This window comes from Oryx dammah, unplaced genomic scaffold, assembly GCF_014754425.2.
Source record: "Oryx dammah isolate SB20612 unplaced genomic scaffold, SCBI_Odam_1.1 HiC_scaffold_10, whole genome shotgun sequence".
NCBI classification, from domain to species: domain Eukaryota; kingdom Metazoa; phylum Chordata; class Mammalia; order Artiodactyla; family Bovidae; genus Oryx; species Oryx dammah.
This window is the reverse complement of record NW_024070194.1, coordinates 66,146,188-66,171,174: the sequence shown is the minus strand read 5'-3', so window position 1 is coordinate 66,171,174 and position 24,987 is coordinate 66,146,188. Positions and strand designations below refer to the sequence as shown.

The 24,987-nt window shown below is 43.2% G+C and overlaps 1 protein-coding gene, 1 long non-coding RNA gene and 1 other non-coding gene across 4 annotated transcripts in view; 2 read left to right on the top strand and 1 right to left on the bottom strand.

The window, feature by feature from the left end:
- CAMK1D (calcium/calmodulin dependent protein kinase ID) overlaps window positions 1-24,987 on the top strand; it is a 394,014-nt gene that overhangs the window by 255,988 nt on the left and 113,039 nt on the right. The gene's annotated exons all lie outside the window — the stretch shown is intronic.
- TRNAE-UUC lies at window positions 3,943-4,015 on the bottom strand. Its single transcript has one exon. It is a non-coding gene; the product is annotated as a tRNA-Glu (tRNA).
- On the top strand, window positions 20,016-23,946 carry LOC120869267. The gene is made up of 2 exons (XR_005722503.1): window positions 20,016-22,753; window positions 23,042-23,946. It is a non-coding gene; the product is annotated as an uncharacterized LOC120869267 (long non-coding RNA).

The following is a 24,987-nucleotide window of genomic DNA, read 5'->3' as shown; positions in this document are numbered from 1 at the left end:
GTGGGTAGGGCCTTCCAGAAGTTGGGCTGATACGTGACATAGAGGTTACACGCGGAGAAGTTGAATGAAGGTGGTCAGGCCACAGTGTGAGCGCGCATTTGTGGATGCGGATGGAAGGACTCCAGACAGAGAGGTTTGAGGCCTGGCATAGGCTCAGTTTCTCTGTATTTTAATCTGCAAAATTAAATTCTGTGAATAAAATGAAGAGGAGGAGAGGGAAGCCTTCCATAACCAAACCAACATTTACATCCTATAGGTGTCCGTTTTGAGATGGTCAGAAATGATGAAGAAAAGTGACTCTGACCCCCTGTAGCTGTGGGGACCCATGCCCTGGCCCTCTGGTGTAGCTCACTTTGGCCCCAAGGCTGACATAGGTTGGTAGAATCACCTTTGGCTCCGAAGAGAGATGAGACAGATGTGGCAGTTCCTATTTTGCTTTTTTTTTTTTTTAAGGTAAAGTGATTTAAACCAAATGATTGAACTCTTTTGCTCTATCACAAGGGCTGTATTAACAGAGTATCTGTTTGATTTCATGCATTGGGGGGGTGGGGGTTACACTTTGGTATTTTTATTTCCCCTTCACAGGTATTTCTGTGTTTTGATACAGCTGTTAACGTCAGCTGCAAAACTGGCCCCTTTAATGATCTGATAATAGAGTGTGGCCTGTCTCTTGTTGGTTAGAATAGAGGCTATTAGTTCATAGTGATTTAGGTAATATGTGATATTGATATAAGGCTAGTCAGGGGTCATAGAGAGTTCAGAAAAAAATATGCCCTTCCCAATTTATATCCACCTGCAATGCAGGAGACCCCGGTTCGATTCCTGGGTCAGGAAGATCTGCTGGAGAAGGGATAGGCTACCCACTCCAGTATTCTTGGATTTCCCTTGTGGCTCAGCTGGTGAAGAATCTGCCTGCAATGTGGGAGACCTGGGTTTATAAACATGTGTGTGTATAAAAATATAAACATACACATGCACACATACATACACAATTTAGTATATGTTAAAGAACGTATTTTATACCAGTGGAAAATGTAGATTGTTGAATAAATAGTGCTAGTAATTATCCCCACCTTATCTCTCCATACAAAATCATTCTAGTTGTCCCAAATATTAATTATAATGAAACCCTAAAATATCATGCTATTTTATATCATATTGAGCTGCGGAAACTTGACCTAAAACTCAGAAGCCATAACGAATAATATTGATGACTTTGATACTACATTAAAATAAAAATTAAAACTTCTTTATTGCTGCTGCTGCTGCTGCTGCTGCTAAGTCACTTCAGTCGTGTCCGACTCTGTGCGACCCCATAGACGGCAGCCCACCAGGCTCCGCCGTCCCTGGGATTCTCCAGGCAAGAACACTGGAGTGGGTTGCCATTTCCTTCTCCATCTTTATGGCTAAGACCATCTTAAAAAATAAAGAGAAACTGGAAAAAATATTTGCAAAACATATCACTGACCAAGCTTTAATTTTTGTATTCGTTAAAGTGCAAAGCAATAAGAAAAGTACAAGGCACTGTTAAATAGGAAAATGGGCAAGGGACAGAAATAGCAGTTCCAGGAAGAGAAATTCATTCATTCTTTTAATACACATGAATCAAGCATCATCTACGGTTGCAGGTGCTGGGAATTAGCAGTGAATGTGGCAGATAATTATCCTGCCTTAAGGAGCTTACATTCCAGTGGGGCTAATAGAAAATAAACAGAACATAAATACATTAACAAGAAAATAGCACATGGGTAAAGTGTTATGGGATGATATAAGTGTATTAACCATGTGTTTCTGAAGTTTTGATATCTTGGGGCCTTGTTAATGCTGGAAGGATTGCCCTTCCCAGCATCAGCCAGTTCCTAGAGACAGTCCATGACTCACCTATGATTATGCCTTCTGTATGACCAGCCGACCCAGAGCCCACACCCTAACCTCCTCCTCTGTGGGGCTCTTACTTTGAGGAACAACACTCCTCTAATCCTCCAGGGCCAGACAATTTAAGACAACCCCTACACCCTAGCTATTGTTCAATCTAAATCATTCATCACAGAAACTCTTCAAACTAGCTAATGCTAAACCCGCTTATTGTGCCTCATCCATTCTCTCCTGGAACTACTGTAATAACAGGTGACTTGTTTTATCATATATATATGTCTATAGTTATACAGTTCCTATGTGTTAATTTTTTAAGTATTTAAAAGAGTTGTTAAAGTATTGGGCTGGCTAAACAAAAGACATGACTCATGCATTCCAGCCATCTCCACCTGCCTCCCCGCAAATTTATTTGCCCTCATTAAAATGGGCTTCCCTGGTGACTCAGTGGTAAAGAATCTACCTGCCAAGGCAGAAGATGTGGATTTGAATCCCTGGGTCAGGAAGACCCCTTGGAGAAGGCAATGGCAACCCACTCCAGTATTTTCACCTGGCAGGAGCCTGGCAGGCTTTAGTCCGTGGGGTGCAAAGAAGTCAGACATGACTCAGCGACTAAACAAGCAAAATGCCAGAGAGCTAATGTTTTCTATGTGAAAAGAGAGAATTTTCTTAATGACTGTGTGTTATTCAGGACTCATTCACTTAGCAACCCTGTTCACACTGGATTAAGCACAAAGTATTGCTTCAAAACTAAAAGTCATCAGGGGTCAAACTTGCTTCTTGACGCAACTGGATTTCTGTCCGAATCTGTTTTCATCATCTAGTTGTGTCCTCTTGGATTCTTTATTTTTTAGGCAATTTTTCCAGCTGACAGCCCTAGACTCATATTTTCAACTTGTGGAAGGAACTCTCCTTTTTCCCCGGAAGTCAGCAGAAGGCAGGGCAGGAACTCACTGCCCGCTTGTCCTCTCACCGCCCTCTTGAATGTCTGGGCACTGAGGCAGAGCAGCCCCCGTGGTCTCCATCTATATGGTGGGGTCCCTGTTGGGACTAGGGTCCTGGCCCAAACTTACCTAGCCTTTGCCAAACCTCACTCCCTAGAGACTCAGCCAAGACCCTGCCCCAATCACTAAGATTCTATTTCCAACGACTGAAGTCCCTGACTTACCCTGAAGTACCGATGACAACCTGGATCCTGCCGCATCTCACTGTCTCATTCTCTTCTTACATGCCGACAGTTAGATGTTGTCTTCTGTGTTAGTTTCTTGTTGCTGCTGTAACAAATTACCATAAAACCGGTGGCTTAAAACAATGCAAATGTAGTATTCTGGAGGTGACAAGTCCAAAGTGGGGTCACTAGGCTACATAATCAAGGCATACTCTAAGCCTCCATCCTGGAGGCTTTAGGGGAGAATGTTTCCCTGCCTTTTCCAGTTCCTCGAGGCCACCTGCCCTCCTTGGTCCCCAGCCTCCTTCTCCACCTTCAAAGCTATCAGTATGCCATCTTCCTCTCTTCCATGAGAGCTCCTTCTCTGGCTTTTTTTTTTTTTTTTTTTAATCAAGAGAAACTTTATTATTTTTTAATAGGTTTTTTTCTTCTAAGGGAACCAGAGAGTCATATGTTTTAATGAAAGCAGATTTAATCACCTGGTCAAATTAAAGATAATGCATCACCTGTCGAGAGCTACAGAGCATTTACTAAATTTGTCTTTACCCATCATGCAGGCAGGGCTTCCTTGGTAGCTCAGGTGGTAAAGGATCTGCCTGTGATGCAAGAGCCTCAGTTTGATCCCTGGGTTGGAAAGATGCCCTGCAAAAGGGATTGGCAGCCCACTCCAGTATTCTTGCCTGAAGAATTCCATGGACAGAGGAGCCTGGCAGGGTGCCTGGGGTTGCATAGTTGGGCATGACAGAGCAGGTGGCACACCATGCAGGCAAAGATTGAGTTGCCAGGCCCAGCGGTGATCCACCCCAAATCACTGCTCTTCCACAAGCAATATCTTTACTGAATAATTTTAATATGTGTTCTTTCCTTTTTTTTGCTGCATTGAGTGGCTTTTAGGATCTTAGTTCCTTGACCAGGGATTGAACCCAGGCTCTCAGCAGTGAAAGCGCTGAGTCCTAACCACTGAACCACCAAGGAATTCCCCCTGGCTCTTTTAAGGAGCCTTGTGATTACACTGCACATTCCAGGCTCACCTTCCCATCTCCAGATCCTTTATTTCTCCACATCTGCCAAGTCTCTTTTGCCAATAACTTGTCAGGCTCATGGGTTGTGGGGACAAGGACAACTTTTGGGAGCCACTGTTCTGACTGCCCCATCCTTGGGGCCTGCCTTTAGCTTCATCCCTGCCTGTTCTCAGCTCTCTCTTCTCTCCTCCATGGTCCTGAGGCCAGGGCATTATGACAATATTTTATGCCACATAGTAGGGTCCATGCTTTAGTTACTATGAAGTGCCCTGCAGTTGTCTGGACGTAGAGAAGGGCTTACAGATCCCTTGATGGATGCCCTTCTTGTTAGTTCCAGCCACATTTTGATAACCCCCAACTGAAGCACTGTAGTCCCACCCGGCTCTGAAATTTAACAGTTCTGTGATATAATACATGTAACAATGTATCAGTTAAAAAATAAAGGAATATTTCATCTCTTTGGAAATCCTGCCAATTTCTAACTTATAAAAGAGACATGGAGTTTGAATATTTCCCAGATTTTTTCAGTAATTGTCCTGAGGTTGAAAAAGCTTGAAAATTGCTGCTTTAAAATTATCTCAGGAGTCTGAATGCCTGAAGAAATATCCATCTACTTAAGTTACATATTCATCTTCACATTCATCAGTAATTGTCTTAATAGATGAAAATGTCGTTCTCTACAAGCTGTCATTTACTGACTCAATTCTACTTGTAATTCTTGATGTTCTTCATTATATTTGGAAACAGAAGAATTTTCTACTCAGTAGAACAAGTAGTTCTAGTAATAAACTTTGAATTCTTGCTTTTATGGGAAAATGGGACTTTCGAAGAAAATAGCTCATGAAGCTCTGACAGTTTTGTATAAATACACACAGTTCGGGGTTAGACATGGCTCCATCTTGGCAGTCTCAGTTAATATTCTAGGACACTTATCTGCCTGGATTTTTTTCAGAATGGATTCAAGTTCTCAGCTAAGCAGCTTGTTTGTGATCGTACCAACGTTGCTTTTCAGTGAATTTAGAAAGAAAAGAAAAAAAGGATGCTGAATTCAACATAACTTACAGTAAAAACAGGCTACTTAGGGTGAGGATAAAGTATAGCCTAAAGCAGGAGGTAGAAATAATATACCAATGCCCACAGAATTTAGAGGAAATGATGGAATCAGTTTTGGGTTAAATAGTCCTAAAATCTCTTGAAATGTTTTTACCTTTTCATGTATCCTAGAGCTGCAACTGGAACTGGGGATTCTCTGGGGACCAGGAAATGATTCTCTACTTTTCCTCCTGGCTTGCTAGTTTATTGCTGTAGAAAACCCAGCAAAGATTAATAATAGGAATCTGGGCTAAGTTTCAGCAGTGTTGCTTAATTTTTTGAGAAGGCAATAATGCTTTTAAAAATCAAAGACAAGGGAAAGACCCCTCCACCCAAGCACACTGAGCTTCTGGCTGTGGTCTGGGTTTTGGCTGGCATCACTCAGGGTTTGGGATGCAGGCAGCCATGAGGTGTAAAAGGTTAGTAGCTTTGCAGATGATCTGCGGGAAATGGCTCTGGTTGTTTCCAAAACCACTAAGTCTCACAAAGGCCGTTCAGTGTATTGCCGAGAGTTGCTGGTTTCATAGGAAAGCTTGGATGGCCTTGGAATGGCTGCTCTTTACTGAAAGAGTGACGCTCGTTTTCTCATGGTGGTAACTTTGTAAGTAGAACTCTATTGTCAGATCTGATCCAGTTTTCTAGTGTGCCTCAACTGCTGAAACAATAGATGGTCCTGAAAGCTATATTCACTGGCATTTTTAGACGTATGAAGTCACCAGGAACACTTAATTAGCAAATCCTGAGCTCTTGTTCTTAGGGGAAAAGAGGCTTAGATGCCTGTGATTCTCTGGTCACATTTTCATCCACCTGTCAATACATAACCTTGGTTTCTGTGTGTTTCTTTTTAAAGAGACCTCATTTAATAAGTTAGTGTCGGTTCATTAACATCGAGCTCACAGCCAACAGCCCTATAGCTCATACTTGGACAAAAGTTATCTAACACATATATTCTCTTTATAAGGCACATCCCAGCCTTCTTGAGCTCAGAAACACTAGACAGCATTTTGGCACTGTGCTTGGGGCCATTTTCAACAGCAAAATCAGCAACAAAAATGCGAAAACCATGGCAATAAATCAACTGCAAGAGAATACTGGTTTATAGAGTAAGAGCACCACTCCATTCCACCTCAGCTGGAACCACGCACGTTGGGACTTAAATATTCTTTCTCCCTTTTACTCGTGTCCTCAAATGGCCACAGAATGCCGCCAGTATTGATTTTGGGGTCCCAAAGCCATTTTAGCAAGTAGGTGAATTTGCAAATAGGAAATCCACGACTGATGAGGTCCGACTGGATTTGTATTTTAATTTTCTTTACCTTTCTCTACTAACGGGTGAAACACAAGTCGGGTGTTTTCCCCCAAATAGTGGCCAAAATCCCAACCAAAGCCAGAAGGCTGGTAAGGTCAGTAATGTCAGTGGAGATGCAGGAAGTACCCCTGTGTCAAGGGTCTTTCATTTGTCCTTGATTTTAAGAAATGTCGTTGCATTCTCAAAACATTTAGCAACACTGCTGAACTGGAACCCACATTCCTATTCTTAATCTCTGTTGCTTCACATTTGGTAACAAAAGAGTGAGCCTTTGTTAAAAGAGGATCACTTTCTTGTCCCTGGAAAATTCTACATTCTCACAACGCTTCTGGTTCTTGGAAGTAAAACAGGTAGAAGCTTTTGAGAGATTTCAGGATGTTAAAGCCAAATCTGATTCCATTGTTGCCTCTAAATTCTGAGCAAATCCTTGTATTATTCCAGAACCTTGTTTGGGCTATATTTTGCATACCCCTAAGGTAACTCACAACTGAAGCAACTTAGCAGCAGCAGCAGCAGCAAGGTAACTCAGAAGGTAAAGAATCTGCCTCCAAGGCAGGAGACCCAGGTTCAATCCCTGGGTGGGGAAGATCCTCTGCAGAAGAGAGTGGCAACCCTCCCCAGTATTCTTGCCTGGAGAATCCCATGGACAGAGGAGCTTGATGGACTACAGTCCATGGGGTCTTAAAGAGTCAGACACAACTGATCGACTTTCACTTTTCAAGGTAGCTGGTTTTTGTTTTTTACTGTAAATCATATTGAATTCAATTGGAGAAGGAAATGGCAACCCACTCCAGTATTCTTGCCTGGAGAATCCCAGGGACAGAGGAGCCTGTTGGGCTGCCATCTATGGGGTCGCACAGAGTCGGACACGACTGATGCGACTTAGCAACAGCAGCAGCATATTGAATTCAGTATCACTCCTTGGGTATGCTTGAAAACTTGTCACCATGTTTAAATGGTGACATTTTCATTTTTGTATTTCCTACAGCTTATTCTTTAGTGTCTAATGAACAACCTTCACTTACAGTGGCTTATTCCTTGGAATTATAATCTAAAGCGATTTGTAAAAACAAAACGGAACAATATGAACACCTGCAAAGATTACAGAGACTTTAATTACTCAATTAATTGCAGTTAATCATCATCATTTCCATGGTTTTAAGTCCACACCTAAACATTTAGACTTCAGACTCTTCCAATAAATCTGGTCCGGAGCTAGATTGCCTCTTCCGGGTCAGGTTAGTATGTTTAAGGTAGTGTGGTTTCTTAAAGTGACACCCCTGTGATAAACATCTGGAAGTGTTTCTTAAATATCCATCTTCCCACAAACTCCAGGTAATTTGCTAGTATTCTCTGGAGGAGCCTGGTATAAATTCAGGCTCTTTTCTTTTTCTCCAGACACAAGTTGTAATAGTCACCTGCTCCTGGAAAAGAAATCTGGAGTTCTTTCCTGATGGAGCAGATTAGCCCCAGATCTTAAAGGCTTATGATAGAAGCTTCTTTCTCATATGTATGACATCCAGTTGGGAACCTGGCTGGAGCCCTGCAGTTCTCCTTCAGCTGTCACTCACAAGTAGGCAAAGATTCTCATTGCTGGAGTTACTGTTTTATGTGCATAATGGCAGAGGGCTCCAAGGGTCCTGCTGGCAGGGCTCAGGACAGCCTGTGTGGAAGCTGCCAGGCCCATGGGTTGTGGGAGTCAGTCCTGCAGTGGTCTTGTCTCCTAGTGACTCAAGTCCCCGTAAGGAAAGGTGCCTTCATAGCGCCCACCTGGAAATGGCACTTACTTAACTGCCTTAGCGAACAGCAGTCTTTCATCCATCACCCAGATATTTTTTTTTTTAAGATGACTAAGCTTAGTAAAACAAGTGAAATGCAGTCAAAAAGTAAACTCTCATATTTATTCAAAGGTATAGATTACATGTATTCCAAACCAGTCAATACTAAGGGAAATCAACCCTGAATATTCATTGGAAGGACCGATGCTGAAGCTGAAGCTCCAGTACTTTGGACTCCTGATGCAATTCATTGGAAAAGACCCTAATGCTAGGAAAGATTGAGGGCAGGAGAAGAGGGCAGCAGAAAATGAGATGGTTAGAGAGCATCACTGACTCAACGGACATGAGTGTGAGCAAACTCCAGGAGATGGTGAAGGACAGGGAAGCCTGCCGTGCTACAGTCCAGTCTGTGGGGTCGCGAAGAGTCAAACACGACTGAGCGACTGGACAGCAACAACAGTGGATACCATAGACGAGTCATCCAAGGTTTGACACTCAATTCGTTCTTCTTGGAGAGCCAAAAATAGACCAGTGTTGTCCTCTGAGTTACTTAGTTTCTGACTGTCTTGAAGTGTGTTGGGGGGGGGGGGGCTGAAGGGTTCAGTGGCCCCTCCAGTTCGTGATGTGAATGAGCTCATTGCAGATATGTCCACAGCTATGCTAGTCATCCTCCTTTTAAACCTTTTTAAAAGGTAATTTTAAGAGGCAGCCTTGTTAGATCAAGGTTTAAAAACCAGAACATTGTTTATGTAAAGTCCCTTGCTGTTAGCAGTAAATCCTGTCGACATAGCTAATTATAGTTATCAATACCCTCCCACTGTTGGAATAGAAACATGAGTTCATTTTACCAGTTATAGTTTTATCTTAGTTTCGTATGAAACACTGAGTTAAAATGGCTGGGGATAAATGAAAAATGTGGGTCCTTGGGCCCTGTCACCTGCTCTTGCAGTTTTGATTTGAGACCTTTGTCTGTATAGCCAGACCTCCCATCATTTGTGAACAATAGGGATCAGGGACAGCTTAGGAAGCTGACTTGTATGCTGTTTAATCGATGATTTTTTGACTACAGGGTCGATTTCTTCATACTTAGCTCCTGACCCACCATCTGATCTCAAATTCAGTTTATTGGATTATAACTGGCTTTATACAACATGCCACATTTTTTCAAATATCTTATTTTCCCTACCTAAGATGATAACTGAAAAAGAGATGTTTTCCCAAGAATGAGTCATCAGGAGTAGAAGCTCAAGTGAAGTACTTTTTCTGGATGATTGACAATCAATAAAATGACAACTGAGATTACAGTGGGTTTTGTAAAACTTTGTGGGCAGGGGGTGGAGTGGGGCATGAAGATTTTCAGATGATGGGCATTGCGTGCATGTATAATGCCTTTAATTGTTTGGTGGCATTCAATTTATACATCTCCCATGGAAGGTCTACTTTTAGTGTATATTTATGAGTTAAACATCACTTATTTTTCCTCTTGTTCTAATTATTCCCTTGCAGTGGTGGCATTGGTAGTAATACTGGTTCTAGAAGTGTGAAATAAGACTTGGTTAAAAAAAAAAATTAGAGTGACTGGTATGCTGTCTCTGTACCATCATTTGTGATCAGTAGGAATCAGGGATGACTCAAGGAGCTGACTTGAGTGCTACTTAATTGGTCGTTTTTTTGACTACAGGGTAGATTTCTTCATACTGAGGTCCTGACCCACCATCTGATCTTGAATTCAGTTCATTGGATTATAACTGGCTTTACAAAAAGAAAAAAAGAATAGGAAATGTTAGTTACCATATGTAGGTAAGGGGCTATTCCAGTGGTTCAAAGGTAAAGAATCCACCTGCAATGTAGGAGACACAGGTTTGATCCCTGGGTTGGGAAGATCCCCTGGAGGAGGGCATGGCAACCCACTCCAGTATTCCTGCGTGGACAGAGGAGCCTGATGGGCTACAGTCCACGGGGTCACAAAGAATTGAACACAACTGAAGGGACTGAGCACACACACACGTGTTTGTAGGTAAGAATAAGAAAATATTGTTTTATTCAGCTTTTGTTTCACTTACATGAACATGAGTGTGTTTATAACACAGGCTGTTTTAGGAAAATCAGTCTGGTTTTTGGTTGTGACGGTGGCTGACTATTTCTGTTCGATAACTACCTCTGTTCATGGTAAATGAAACCAGGAATGAAGGTCATTGATTGTAACAAGGACTTAGGCCAGAATTCAGTTGTTTATTTCTCTTGCCAGGAGTTGAGACATACTTTCTTTTCTTCTCATCCAAACAGGATATATGCTCTGTGCTGCTGTAAGAATAGCAATTTCTCTTTAGCTGGAGTGCCTCCAGGATAAGAATCCTTTTATTAATTGAACAGTCAGATTAGCTAAAAGTAGTGAGGCGCTAGTGGTAAAGAACCCATCTGCCAGTGCAGGAGACATAAGAGACATGGGTTTGATCCCTGGGTCAGGAAGATCCCTTGGAGGAGGGCATGGCAACCCACTCCAGTATTCTTGCCTGGAGAATCCCCATGGACAGAGGAGCCTGCCAGGCTACAGTCCATGGAGGTGCAAAAAGTTGGTCATGACTGAAGCCACTGAGCACGCAGGCACAGTGTTAACTAGAAACTCCTGATTTCATGATTTTGTCACTATTCGAACATCCTTATGAGATGCCTTGTAATACTTCAGCATCTGTATTTAGCACTTAGTTATGCTAAAAGCCTTGCATCTTTATCAGTTTAGGAAATTACAGCATCATCATTCTGAAACAAAGAACCACAGTGCAGCAATGCGAATATGGATATTTATTGTTCAGTCTCTAAGTTGTGTCTGACTCTTTGCGACCCCATGGACTACAGCACACCAGGCTCCTCTGTCCTTCACTATCTCCTGGAGTTTGCTCAGATTCATGTCCATTGAGTCAGTGGTGATGCTATCCAACCATCTCATTCTCTGCTGCCCTCTTCTCCTTTTGTCTTCAATCTTTCCCAGTGGCAGGGTCTTTTCCATCTCTATGGATATAGAGATAGAAGATGAGAAAGAGCTGTTTTTTCATGCATTTCCTTATTTATTTTTAATTGTGATTTTTAATTATGATTGCCTTACAATGTTGTGTTAGTTTCTGTTGTACAACATGAATCAGTGTAAGTATACATAAATCCCCTTCCTTTTGAGTCTCTCACCCCCCCAACCCTCATCCCACCCCTCTAGGCCATCACAGAGCACAGAGCAAGCTGAGCTCCTTGTGCTCTGTAGCAGTTTCTCCTTATTTATTCTCGAATGCAAGCTTTTTTTTGAGCACCTACTATGCGCTATGCTGTGGGAACCCTAAGATAATGGCCTTGTCCCTTGGTCCAGAGACAGAAACAGATGTGTAGATACACAACAGCCATTCGGGATGACAAGTGATAGAATAGAGAGACGTGTGTGTAAAGTTATCTGGGATGTTAAAGAAGGAAGGACTGAATGCATGGTTTGGGAAGTTGATACCCACCACAAAATTTTGGAATTAAAATTTAACAGGCAAAGAAAACTCCTCCAGCTGCAGAAAGATGGGAGTTTTTAGAGAGATGGGTGGGGGGACACTCTGACTCCAGAACGCAGTGTATGTTTCTGTAATCAGCACTTGATATGCTTTGAGTATCCATTGCTTCTTTCTCTTAAAGATTGAATTTAGAACAAAAATTCTAGTTATTCAGAGTGCCAGTTAGGGGAGGTCTGGTTAATTAAGATTTCACTGTGTTTAAGTGTATAAGAAAGCAGGATTATAATAATGTGTTTCATTTTAATTATATCAGGAGAGATTTTGGGTAATTTTTTGTTGGTTTACTTGTTCTGGCTAGGGTAGAATGGGATTTGTGTAATAATGATGATGAGTTTTTTTCCTTACAAATCCAATCTGGCATCTTTTTAAAAAATGGAAATATAATTGATATACAATTTGTGTTAGTTTCAGGTGTACAGCAAGTTGATTCAGTTATATGTGTGTGTGTGTATATATATATATATATATATCTTTTCAGATTACTTGACATTATAGGTTATTACAAAGTACTGAATATAGTTTCCTGTGCTATAGAGTAAGTCTTCATCACTTATATACTTTATGTATAGTAGTTTGGATCTGTTCATTCCATCCTCCTGATTTATCCCTTCCCTTCCCTCTTTGGTAACCGTAAGTTTGTTTGCTATATCTGTAAGTCTGTTTCTGTTTTGTATATAGTCATTTGTATTATTTTTTAGATTCCACATATAAGTGATGTTATATAATATTTGTCTTTCTCTGCCTGACTTGGCAATATTTCACTGTTTTTTATGGCTGAGTAATATTATGTTGTGTATATATGTATATACACACACACGATTGTTTTAAGAAGATACAGTATATATATTTCATATTACATGGTTACTTCAAGAGACAGTGAAGGACAGGGAAGCCTGGCATTCTGCAGTTCAGGGGGTCACAAAGAGTCAGACACGACTTGGCCGCTGAACAACAGAAAACGACAGGGTGATTGTGGTGGCTGGGCACGCATTGCAGATAGTTGGGCTTGTTCCCTTTCACATTCAGAGCAGGTTTGTACAACAGAAGGATTTCAGTGCAGTGCAAATCAAGTCCTTTTACCTGCCGTCTTAATAACCACCCCCCACCCCGAGAGTTACGCGTCTGTGTGGTCTGAATGCTACCACCTGTGATGCAGGCTGGCAGTGCTCCCCCTCTGTGAGCTGGGAGGTTCTTCCCAAGTCCCAGGGGTGTGTGTTTACATGCTCTGTTATTGTTGTTAATATGGACTTTGGGAGGTGGTGGTGGTAGGAAGGTGAGGTACAGAACAAAGCAACTTAACTCAGTGTGCACGTCAGAAAGGCATAGGAAGGATGACCGAGATACTGTGTATATTTACTTCTCTTCTGCCTGGTTCCTGAACCCAGTTAGATGTCAACTTAGAATAATAAAGCATGGCTAACGTAGCATAAATGCAGTTGGTTTTGTGGGAAAGTCTGTAATACAGCAGTCCCTAATCTTTTTTGGCACCAGAGACCAGTTTCGTAGAAGACGATTTTCCACAGACTTGGGGAGGAAGGATGGTTTCTGGATGATTCAAGCTCATTACACTTATTGTGCACTTTGTTTCTATGATTACATAGAAATAAACAACATCAACTCCACCTCAGATCATCAAGCATTAGATCCCCAAAGCTGGGGACCCCTGCTGTAATACACTTTTGTTTCATGTTTCTCTAAAGTCCTTAGATGATCTCAGCAGGAGAGTTGGGGATCTTTTCCTTTTCCTGTCATTTCAAAGAATTTGTGCGTCTCTCTATTCTTCAGTGGCACCAATTTCGTCCCTCATTTTACAGATATTAACTCCCAAGACACTGTAATCAGACTAGCCTTACAAGTAGAGGGACTGTTCACTGCTTCTTATTTTTGTAATATTGTAGGTATACTTCTGATTTGACTAATCTGGGATTTTATTGGGTATTGAACATGGATGTCTTGTATGATGTACTGGAGTTTATTTTAAATGATCATGCTATTAGTTGGGGTCTTGAAATCCTCAGGTCACCTGGTAAGAAGCTGAGCTGTCATCAACACTCCACAAAGTTCAAAGTCAATTTCCCCCATCTCTCTCCATTCCTGAGAGTTTCTCATGCAGTATTAAACCGCCTAGGCACAAATATTTGATTTTGGGAAATATGTGAAACAGATAGCTACATTCTACACACAGATACACGTTTTTTTCAAAACCCAGTGTTGTAAAATTAAAGTGAGCTGGGTCTTGACGTCCAGCTAAGATGCTGATTGTGGGGAAGGCTGTTGAACTCCCTGGGGAGAAGTCGTTGGGTCAAGGCTCCCAGATCCCATCAAATTCTTAGACTGAATTCCTCTCTGCCCCCACTTCTTTTAAGTCATCAAGCAAATTAAACACCCACAGGCAGATGGTGACAACTTGTGTCCTGAAATCAGTTCAAAATATTACACTCAAAAAAATCTTCAAAGACCAGAACTGCTCAGGCCTGTCCACAGCTTCACCCCGACCACCCGGTGTCTACCAAACTGACGCCTATGGGCGGCTTCCCCGGCTATTCTGTGACTTTACCTTTCTTGCCATTTATGAGCATGATTAGAAAGGCTGGGGGTAATTAATTTTGAAACTTATTTGCAAATCTGAAGTGATCATCAGAAACACTAGATAGTATGAAAATAATATGGAACTTTAGGAGTTTAAAAAAGAAAAAGATCTGTACTTTTTACTAGCTCAGGCCCCTTGAGCAAGTTACAGGGCTTCTGGGTGGAGGTTGTCACTCTGTAGAATGCGTGAGCGGGTGCCTGGCCCTGCTCAAGTGTTGTGAGAATGAAAAGAAATAACAGAAGTACATGGAGCTCTCAGTGTAGAACTGAACCCCTGGGCCCTCAAGCGAGCAAATGCTGATGGTCTCCAGTGTATGAGGCAGAATAAGAAAACAGGTAAGTTCAGGCAGGCATGGAGGCAGCAGAGACTGGGGGTGCTCTGGGGACCCAGGTGAAATTCACTGATTGCGGGCATGATCATATAAAGTGGATTCTTTATCCTCCTGCATTGCAGGTGGATTCTTTACCATCTGGGCCACCAGGGAAATCCAAGAATACTGGAGTGAGTAGCCCAACCCTTCTCCAGGGGAACTTCCCAACCCAGGACTCGAATCGGGGTCTCCTGCATTGCAGGCGGATTCTTTACCAGCTGAGCTGTCAGGGAAGCCTGAAATTTACTTGATGGAGGCGTTTAACTAGAGGGTCCTGTGGGTGATGCTTAACTCATGGGTACTTCACAGATTTGAACTGAAGTGAAAGTGAAAGTCACTCAGTCATGTCTGCCTCTTTGTGACCCTATGGACTATACAGTCCATGGAATTCTCTAGGTCAGAATACTGGAGTGGGTAGCCTTTCCCTTCTCCAGGGGATCTTCCCATCCCAGGGATCGAATCCAGCTCTCCTGAATTGCAGGCAGATTCTTTCCCAGCTGAGCCACAAGGATTTGAACTGAACTGGGATCCAAATCCAGGTCTGCGTGTCCTTAAGAGATTTGAAAGCCAGAACTGAGAGGCCTGAGGCCCAGAGGATTCTTGAGACCTGCTGGGGTGGCTTCTGGAAGCATGGCTGACCTTAGGTGTCAAGCTGGGCTAGGGGAAGTGGGCAGGAGCTAGCACTTCTCTGCAGCATCCCAGTTGGCAGAAAGGCCAAGAGAGGGGCCCTGACTCTCCAGGGATTCAGCTGCGCTAGTGGGTGGCGGGTGGCTGTCTTGGATGAGGTTGCCGCCCAACCCAACCTCCCACATCGGACTTTGCTCCTGGATGAGTCACTGTCTAGGGGCGGGTAAGAACCTGATGCGGGTAAGAACCTGATCGTGGAGACCTAGGGAAAGCCTCCACAGTGATATAAATGGAAAGTTTTTCTCAAAAAAAGACATGGAGGGTTTGTAAAGATGGAATACATTGTGGCTAAAAAAGTTCTTGGCTGAGAAAATGTGAGGAGAGTGCTAAGGCCATTGTTGGAGGGTTTTTGCTTTTTCTTTTTTTTCTTCTTTTTTGGTTTGTTTTTTCTTAGTAAAGGGAGATACGGACTCAGCTCTCCCCACCCGTGGGCCATTGGTGGACACAGAGACAAACTGAAAAGAGGACTTTGCAATGTGATTAAGAGTCAGTGGAAGAAGAGTGAAAATATGAGACCTATAAAGAATTGCCTGTTCTTAAATCTCATGGGGATAAAAGTATCTAGAATAGAGGCTTGGAGCCCAAAGTTGAGAGTCTGCTAACTCAGAAATGGCAAGCGTTGTCTTCAGCGCCTGCAGGATTGAGTTATCCTCCCTGTAGCGGCATCCGTGAAACTGTCTGTTTACCCAGCATGTTAGGAGGGCCTTCGAAGAATTTATGATTCGATCAGCTTGAAAATATTTCTCTTTTGAGTTTTGCCACTTTGTTTAATTTAATCTTTAGTCACTGGCAGACTTTAGGCATATTCAGCAGTTGGTACATTTTGAAGGAAAAGTTACTTTTGACAGGAAGCCAATAGGAAAGAAATATGAGAAGGTAGACTAGATGCCCAGAATTTCTTGTTATAAGCACAGTTGACCATATTTACATTTTTTTTAAGTGTTGAAATTTAGTTGACTTACAGTGTTGTGTCATACTTACACTTTTGGGAATTTGTTTTTGTTTTTAAGCTTGTCATGCTTACATAGAGACCACTTAGGCACCTCCATGGAGAGTTGTGTTTTTTTTTAAGAGCATGATTGCCTCACTGTCCTTTTTATCATCTGAAAGAAAGGAAAATAGAAATAGATTAGTGCAATGACATTCTGTCTTCTCGAATTAGAGCATGTGTATCCTCAGATATACAGGTGCTGCCACTCTAATGGCAGAAAGTGAAGAGGAACTAAAGAGCCTCTTGATGAGAGTGAAGGAGGAGAGTGGAAAAGCTGGCTTCAAACTCAACATTAGCCTTAAAAAACTAGGATCATGGCATCCAGTCCCATCACTTCATGACAAATAGATAGGGAAAAAATGGAAACAGTGACAGATTTTATTTTCTTGGGCTCCAAAATCATTTCAGACAGTGACTGCAGCCATGAAATTAGAAGACATTTGCTACTTGGAAAAAAGCTATGACAAACCTATACAGCATATTAAAAAGCAGAGACATCACTTTGCTGACAAAGGTCCATATAGCAAAGCTATGGTTTTTCAGGAGACATGTACAGATGTGAGAGTTGGACCATAAAGAAGGTTAAAGTGAAGTGAAAATCGCTTAGTCAAGTCTGACTCTTTGCAACCCCATAGACTATATAGTCCATGGAATTCTCCAGGCCAGAATACTGGAGTGGGTAGCCTTTCTCTTCTCCAGAGGATCTTCCCAACCCAGGTTTCTCCTGCATTGCAGACAGATTAAGTGCTGAAGAATTGATGCTTTCAAACTGTGGTGCTGGAGAAGACTCTTGAGAGTCCCTTGGACTGCAAGGAGAACAAGTCAATCAGTCCTAAAGGAAATCAGTCCTGAATATTCACTGGAAGGACTGATGCTGAAGCTGAAGCTCCAATACTTTGGCTGCCTCATGTGAAGAGCTGACTCATTGGAAAAGACCCTGATTTGGGGAATGATTGAGGGCAAGAGGAAAAGGGGGCAACAGAGGATGAGATGGTTGGATGACATCACTGACTCAATGGACATGAGTTTGAGCAAATCCCAAGAGATAGTGAAGGACAGGGAAGTCTGGCATGCTGTAGTGCATGGGGTTGCAAAAAGTCACATACGACTTAGCAACTGAACAACAAGTCCTCTAAAAGATAAATCCTTTAAGGTAGCTAACTCATCACAAAGGCTTACAAATAATTGAATGTCTTAGTCAAATTTCTTTGCTGCTTTGTGTTACCAGTCATTGGATATTCAATTTTAGACATGGACTAATTTGGGATCCTACTCAGTTTATTTGGTCAGTTAGAAAGGCATGGGGGCAGGTGCAATCTCAGGATTTCTGGCAAAGGTGGCAGGATACCCTTTTTTTGCAGTGAAAGTGGCATAGAAGTTGGCATCTGTGACTGGTCCCCAGGCTTGTGAGCTCTGAGCCTAAGCCCTGAGAAGACTCCAGTATTGCATAGATGTGTTAACAGAAACAGAGCCATCCATCATTTTTCATTTGACAAGTACTTATCTTAAAATAAGGGCGCTCCTCAATGCCAGATTGTTGCTGTTAAACCACAGCTATGGAGGTAGATGTGGAAATGCTTATTCTTGGGATAACAGCATAGATTTTTTAAAAAAATCAGTCTGTCCATAGCTCTTTATAGCTGCTGACATGGCTCCTGAATAGTGGTTTTCAAATTTCTCGCCCAGAGCCCTAAGATGCCAGGAGACTGGGGTTGAGAGAAGGCATTGCGAGGAGTGTGCTGGGTGAGTTCTGTGCCCCTGCTTCCACAGAATACGGTCATCTCTCTGTGATTTCTGCAGCCACCGCACATTTGCCTCTGTGCCATCTGTCACTTGTGGTTATGTTTTCATCAGAGGATGGTCTGAAATGCTGGCTGTGTCCCTTATAATGATAATGCAGAAGTCAGTACTTGCTGGGTACAGCATCCTCCTGCCAGCACAGCCATAACCTGTAAGTAATGGAAGGAGATCAGCAGGGGTCTCCCTGTGTGGATGAAACTTCTTAGAAATTGGGGAGGTCAGAGCCCTTGCTTTGTTTTATTTTGTGTACGCACATCACAGATTGCCCATGTCCTGTTTGCAGAGGGATGGTGATCTATTTATACAAAATGAAGAGCCTGAAAGTTCTAACATCATGGTTCTTTCTTTTAAAAGAAAGAAAAAAAAAATGTATACATGATATACTGAAATAATGAAGAGATTTGAAGTTCTTTTATTGATTGCATCTTCTGTTAATTCTAAGATTAGCCTGTGGGAGAAGATGGCTAGCTATTCATCAAACCCATTTCCTTTTCCTCCTGGGCACAATGCTAAATTGAATTCCTCAGTTCATCCTGCAATTAGATTCAGCCCCACGACTGCATTCTGCCCGATGGAATGTGAACGGAAGTGATAAGTGCCCTTCCTGGCCTGGCCCATCAGAACCTCCCATGCAAAATTCTTTGTGCTGTTTCTCCTGTCACTGGCTGGGTGGAGATGCACACCCTTCCTCTTGGAGAAGATGGGATGACTGGAAGGAAGGATCTTGGATCCAGGAGTCACTCCTGAGAGGAGAGCAGTGATCATGAGCTCATGGGCTTGTGTGCACAAGAAATCAATGTCTGCTGCCTTGGAGCCGTTGTACAATTTGGGGCTTTGTCCCAGAGAGCTTGTCATCATAATTTCATTAGGTAATCTCTTTCATCTGAATTAGAATATGGGGTCTGCAAGAAGCACTTGAAAATGACGAGAACTACAGAAACTCTGAAGTAAAGGGCTGGAAACTCCGCATAGTGGATGATGATGTATGTGTAGGAACTACACAGGGCTTCCCAGGTAAAGAATCCATCTGCCAACGCGTGAGACAGAGAAGACTTGAGTTTGATCCCTGAGTCAGGAAGATCCCCTGGAGGAGGAAATGGCAACCCACTCTAGTATTCTTGCCTGGGAAATCCCATGGACAGAGGAGCCTGGTAGGTTACAGTCCATTGTGTCACAAAGAGTCGGATACACCTGAGCACGCACGTATATGCATATAGGAACAAGACGGATCATCAGCTACTGAGAAGGTTGAATAAGGCCTGCTGCTGCTGCTGCTGCTGCTAAGTTGCTTCAGTCGTGTCCGACTCTGTGCGACTCCAGAGATGGCAGCCCACCAGGCTCCCCCGTCCCTGGGATTCTCCAGGCAAGAACACTTGGGTGGGTTGCCATTTCCTTCTCCAATGCATGGAAGTGAAAAGGGAAAGTGAAGTCAGTCATGTCCAACTCTTCGTGACCCCATGGACTGCAGCCCACCAGGCTCCTCTGTCCATGGGATTTTCCAGGCAAGAGTACTGGAGTGGGATGCCATTGCCTAACTCTCCCCATTCCCCACCTTCAAGAAAGAAGTTACTGATATTAGTGTGGGTACTGGTACAGGCTTTCCATTAAGAGAATCAGAGACGACCCCATAGTAAAGGGAGGCAGGACCGTGTGATGATTCAAAGAACCAGCTCTTGAGTCAGACTACATGTGTTTGTACCTGACTCTGCTGCCTACCGTGTGAGCAAATCACTTACCTTCTCTGTGCCTCAATTTCCTCTCTTTAACATGTAATAAATATTTATCTCACAGATTGTTGTGAGCATTAAATGAGATTTTAACACTGCATCTGTCACGTAATTTTTCAAAGAAATATCGCGTATTGTCCTTTGTAACCAACTGACGAAAGACACTCAATAACTTCTTTAGTTTCCCCCCTTAGAACCTAGGTTATATCTCCGTAAACAGGTACAATAGGTGGGTCCAGATGGGATGCCATTGATTTATACGTAATAGTGTCGTGCCACCTTCAAGAAGGTGGACAGTCTCTTGACAGTTTTCTGTAGTTGAGCGGGTACCAAGCCATTCATTCCATACCTGTTTATGGAGCACCTGTGATGGACTAGGACTTCCAGTAGCTGTGGAAGACACCAGATGAAAAGTAAAGAGCCTGCAGGTTAGTGGAGACAGAGCAGCAAAGCAGTCCTTCTGATGCAGTATGACAGCTCTTGGTTTTTATCTGAAAGTTGTTAGCATTCTGGATGATGACTGAGAAGACCGGGCTCCCTGGCTTTTTTAGGACTCAGGTCCTCAAAATGTGGCCAGCATGCTTGGACTAACCCACCTATGGCTGCCTGGAACACCATCCAACTTCAGCCAGTGAAAGCGCAATACTTTTGTAGTCAGAATCCAGGCAGAGGGAGATTTTGTGAAGATTGATGCTATATGCCATTAAAGCAAGCAACAGTCACACAACACAGCCCTCGCACAATGGAGAAGCCCAAGAAGAACAGGGGGCTCACAGGGACGTGTTCCCCCAAGGGTACACCAAGGCATCCATCCACACAGCCGCACACAAAAGTTACACAGATCCTGTTGTGTTTGATTGATATTTGATCCTTTGTAGTTGGAATTTCCATCAACTTGTTGAGACTGAAGATGGGTTTGTGGTTGGTAGACCGTGCTTTTGTATGTACTGTTTGTCTGATTCATCCCGAATTTAAAAATCCATCTTCCACTTAAACCTGTTGCCTAGAATTCTCAAGCATGAAAGCCTCTTCTCTTTTTTATTCTCTCCCTATTTGTATTCATTTCAGCTTAATAAAATCTAATGGCCCTATGTTTCCAGGAACAGTTGGTTTCTGGCTAAAAGTGAAATAGAAAACTGCCTGTTTTAGTTACATAAGGTGATGTAGCAAATACTAGCCTCTGAGGAAACAATCTTATTTCCAGCGGGGCAGCCCGAGCGCCCTGGAGCAGAAGCGCCATCTGCAGGGCTGAGGGAGGAAAACACCCAGTGAGAACTCTGGAGGAAAGACAGGAAAAGTAAGAGAAGAGGTAGTTCCACAAGATAAATAGCAAAAAACTGGCAGGATTGCTTGTGGATAAACACACATGAGAATGCATCCTTGCAAGAGTTCTGATGAATTCCCTTCATGCCTGCCTTTTGCAATTCTCAGAGCTCCAAAAGTTTGTGTTTTCATTTATCTTAATGTTTATTTATTTTTGGCTGTGCTGGGTGCATCTTCACTGAAGCACGCACAGGATTTCTCTAGTTACGGAGAGTGGGGGCTACTCTCTAGTTCTAGTTCCAGTGAGGGCTTCTCATTGCAGTGGCTTCTCTTGCTGCAGAGCTCAGGCTCTTAGGTACGTGGACTTCAGTAGTTGCCACAGTGGGCTCGGTAGTTGTCGCGCACAGGCTTAGTTGCCACGTGGCATGTGGGATTTTCCTGGAGCAGGGATAGAACCCATGTCCCTGACATTGGGAGGGGAATTCTCAAGCATTGGACCATCAGGGGAGCCCTTTTTCCCTCTTTTAGAGTGTGGAGACCCTACAATTGTTCGCCAGAGCACCTGCTGCTTCATGCTACTTCTGGCTGCTCTTTTAATAAAAAAACAGTGCATGCAAACATTCCTTGCTTTGATGAGGCAAAGTGAATGTTCCTGCAAATTCTGTCCATATGATTCAGGGAAGGACATTCTGACTTGAAAATGCCACAATTGTCACACCATTTGATGTCTGTCCTTTCCAGCTGTTCTAAATATCTAGGCCACTTGTACCCACCCACCTGTTCCAACAGTGCTAGGCTAGAATTAAGAGAACCTTGACAATGAAGATTATCCAACATTAGTTTTTCCATATATCAGGAAAAATGAGTTGGTCCACAGTAGAGTTCTACCGGAATTCTTCTGTTTGTATGTATACTTCCTGAGAGAGTGATGTTACCAAGATGGCCACTTCGGTCATTTCTAGCTTCATTGTGTTCATGAGAAGAACAACTAACACCTATTCAAGAACAGGGTACCACTGGAAGAATGGTAGAACCAGGGGTGAGACTGAAGTACCCCCTGCATCACCAAGGCAAGACCGGCTGCTCTAGAGGGATAAGAGGAGCAGCTATGTGCTAACCCCATTGCCCTGCCCCGGGCTGTTGCAACACTGCGTAGAGAGGTCTGCCCTGAGCCCCTGGTTCCTCCAGTAGGGAAAGAAAACCTGGGGAGACACCCGACCTCCCCCAGCGTTGTGGGTGACTTTGTGGGAGCCCTGATTCTGATCTCACGGAGTGGGGATCACAGGGAAATCTGTGGGCTAAACCCTTGGGAATCTGACTGTGACAGAGAGGAGGGGAAGGATTTGCAACACCTAGTACTTGAATCTCGGCCAACGGAGTTCCTGCCTACAGAGTCCCAACCAGCAGCTTTGCTCACCTGCAGAACCAAGTCAGGAGTCACTCAGACTAGGAAACGGGGCGAGGTAAAGATTTGCCTGACTGGGATCCTCAAATGAGGAGTTTTGCTGGCCCTGGAGCCAGGTTTGCCCACTCCCAGGCAAGGTGTGGTGGAGAAGGCAATGGCACCCCACTCCAGTACTCTTGCCTGGAAAATCCCATGGATGGAAGAGCCTGGTGGGCTGCAGTCCGTGGGGTCGCTAAGAGTCGGCACGACTGGGCAGCTTCACTTTTCACTTTCATGCATTGGAGAAGGAAATGGCAACCCACTCCAGTGTTCTTGCCTGGAGAATCCCAGGGATGGGGGAGCCTGGTGGGCTGCCGTCTATGAGGTCTCACAGAATTGGACACAACTGAAGCGACTTAGCAGCAGTAGTAGCAGCAGCAGGCAAGGTGTGGAGGGTGCCTTCAGCCCCGTCTGATTAAAAAATGCTGGTGATAACTCCTGGCAGCTGTGTGGCTTAGCAACATTCAAGCTAAGAGAGGGGCAGGCAAACTGGCTCCCAGAGCAAACCCAGTACCAGGCTTCAGTCCATTTCAAGTTAATTTTTGTGAATGGCATAAGATATGGGCTCATTTTCTTTTACATATGGATATCCAATTATCCCAGCACCATTTATTGAAGAGGCTATTTTTTCTCCATTTGAATATTCTTGGCTTCCTTCTAAAATATTAGCTTTCCTGATTTGATTGCTTTGCAAATATTGAACTGTCCTTGTATCCCAGGGACAAATCCCTCTTGAATATGGTGAATGACCGTTTTAATGTGCTGCTGAATTTGATTTGCTGGTGTTTTATGGATGATTTTTGCCTCTTTATTCAGTATGGATATTGGCCTACAGTTTTCTTTCCTAGTAGTGTCCGTTTCTGGTTTTGGTATCAGGACAATACTGGTCTTGTAAAATGACCTTGGGAGTGTTCCCTTGTCTTTCATTTTTTGGGATAGTTTCAGAATTGATGTTAATTCTTCTTGAAATGTTTTGGTAAAATTCACCAGAGAACCATCTGTGGTACACAGAACCACTTTGAGAGATTTTTTTGATTACTGATGTGGTCTCCTCACTAGTTACTGGTCTATTCAGATTCTCTATTTTCTTCCTGATTCAGTCTTGATAAGCTATATGTTTCCAAGAATTTTGGGATCTCTTTTCTTTCCCTATTTTTTATATATCTATGAGAAAATGGAAGTTAGCCAATCCTCTTGTGGTAATCATTTCACAATATATGTAAATCAAACCATCGTGCTGTACACCTTAAACTTATACAGTGATGTGTGCCAGTTATTTCTCAATTAAACTGGGGGGAAAATAAACATGTTTCCCATAAGCATGATACACTTTTCTTGGACAAACCTGATTTGAAATATTCTGTGTACCATGCCTTCTGATCATGTTTCTCATATACTCAGCCACACTCAGCTGCTGTTCTTTTAACTTCCTTTACTTCTACTTTCTAGGGGCAAAGTAGGGTTTATTTGCTGACTTACGCATATTGTCAGTACCTATCTCTGGGGCATCTGCTCTTTGGCCATGAACAGGAGACACAGAAGATGTAAGAAGATACTTTTAAGAATTTCACCAAGAAGTTCAAGAGCCAGAGTTTAGTTGCATTCTGAGGAACATCCCACTCTTCTTCACCTGAAGCTCCCCAGAGCCAATAGGAACGGACGTTTGTTGAAACATCACAGGGCAGCAGTCATTGTGACACATTGAGGGATGTTCAGCCGCAGCCCTTGTTTCTAGAGTATTTACAGTCAGATGGAAGACATGGGGCTAGGGTAGGCGTGCACATCAAGGTCGTTCAAAGCCAGCTTCGAGAAATGGACACGGGGACTTCCTGTTGGCTCAGTGGTAAAGAATCCCCCTGCCAGGGCAGGAGACACGGGTTCGATCTTTAAACCAGGAAGATCCCACATGCCTCAGAGCAACTAAGCCTGTGCACCACAACCACTGAGCCTGTGCTCTAGGGCTCAGGAGCCACAGCTACTGAAGCCGATGCAGCCCAGAGCCTGTGCTCTGCCCCAAGAGGCGCCACCGCAGTGAGAAACCCATGCACTGCAGCTAGAGAAAAGCCTGTGTAGCAGTGAAGACGCAGCTCAGCCAAGATAAATGAAAAATTTTTAAATGGTCCACATTAAAAAAAAAAGTGGAGAGAGACCCAGTGTGCGCGTGTGTGTGTGCCTGGGCAGAGAGGAATGAGCTTATCAACAGCGGCTACACTGTCAAACTGACACTTTGAAGAGTTTCAAAGATCACTGTCTGTGAAAAGAGCAAAGCATGATCACGTGATAAAACACATTTCTGTATGGAAAAGATTCTTTTGAAACTCCCGGAGGAGCC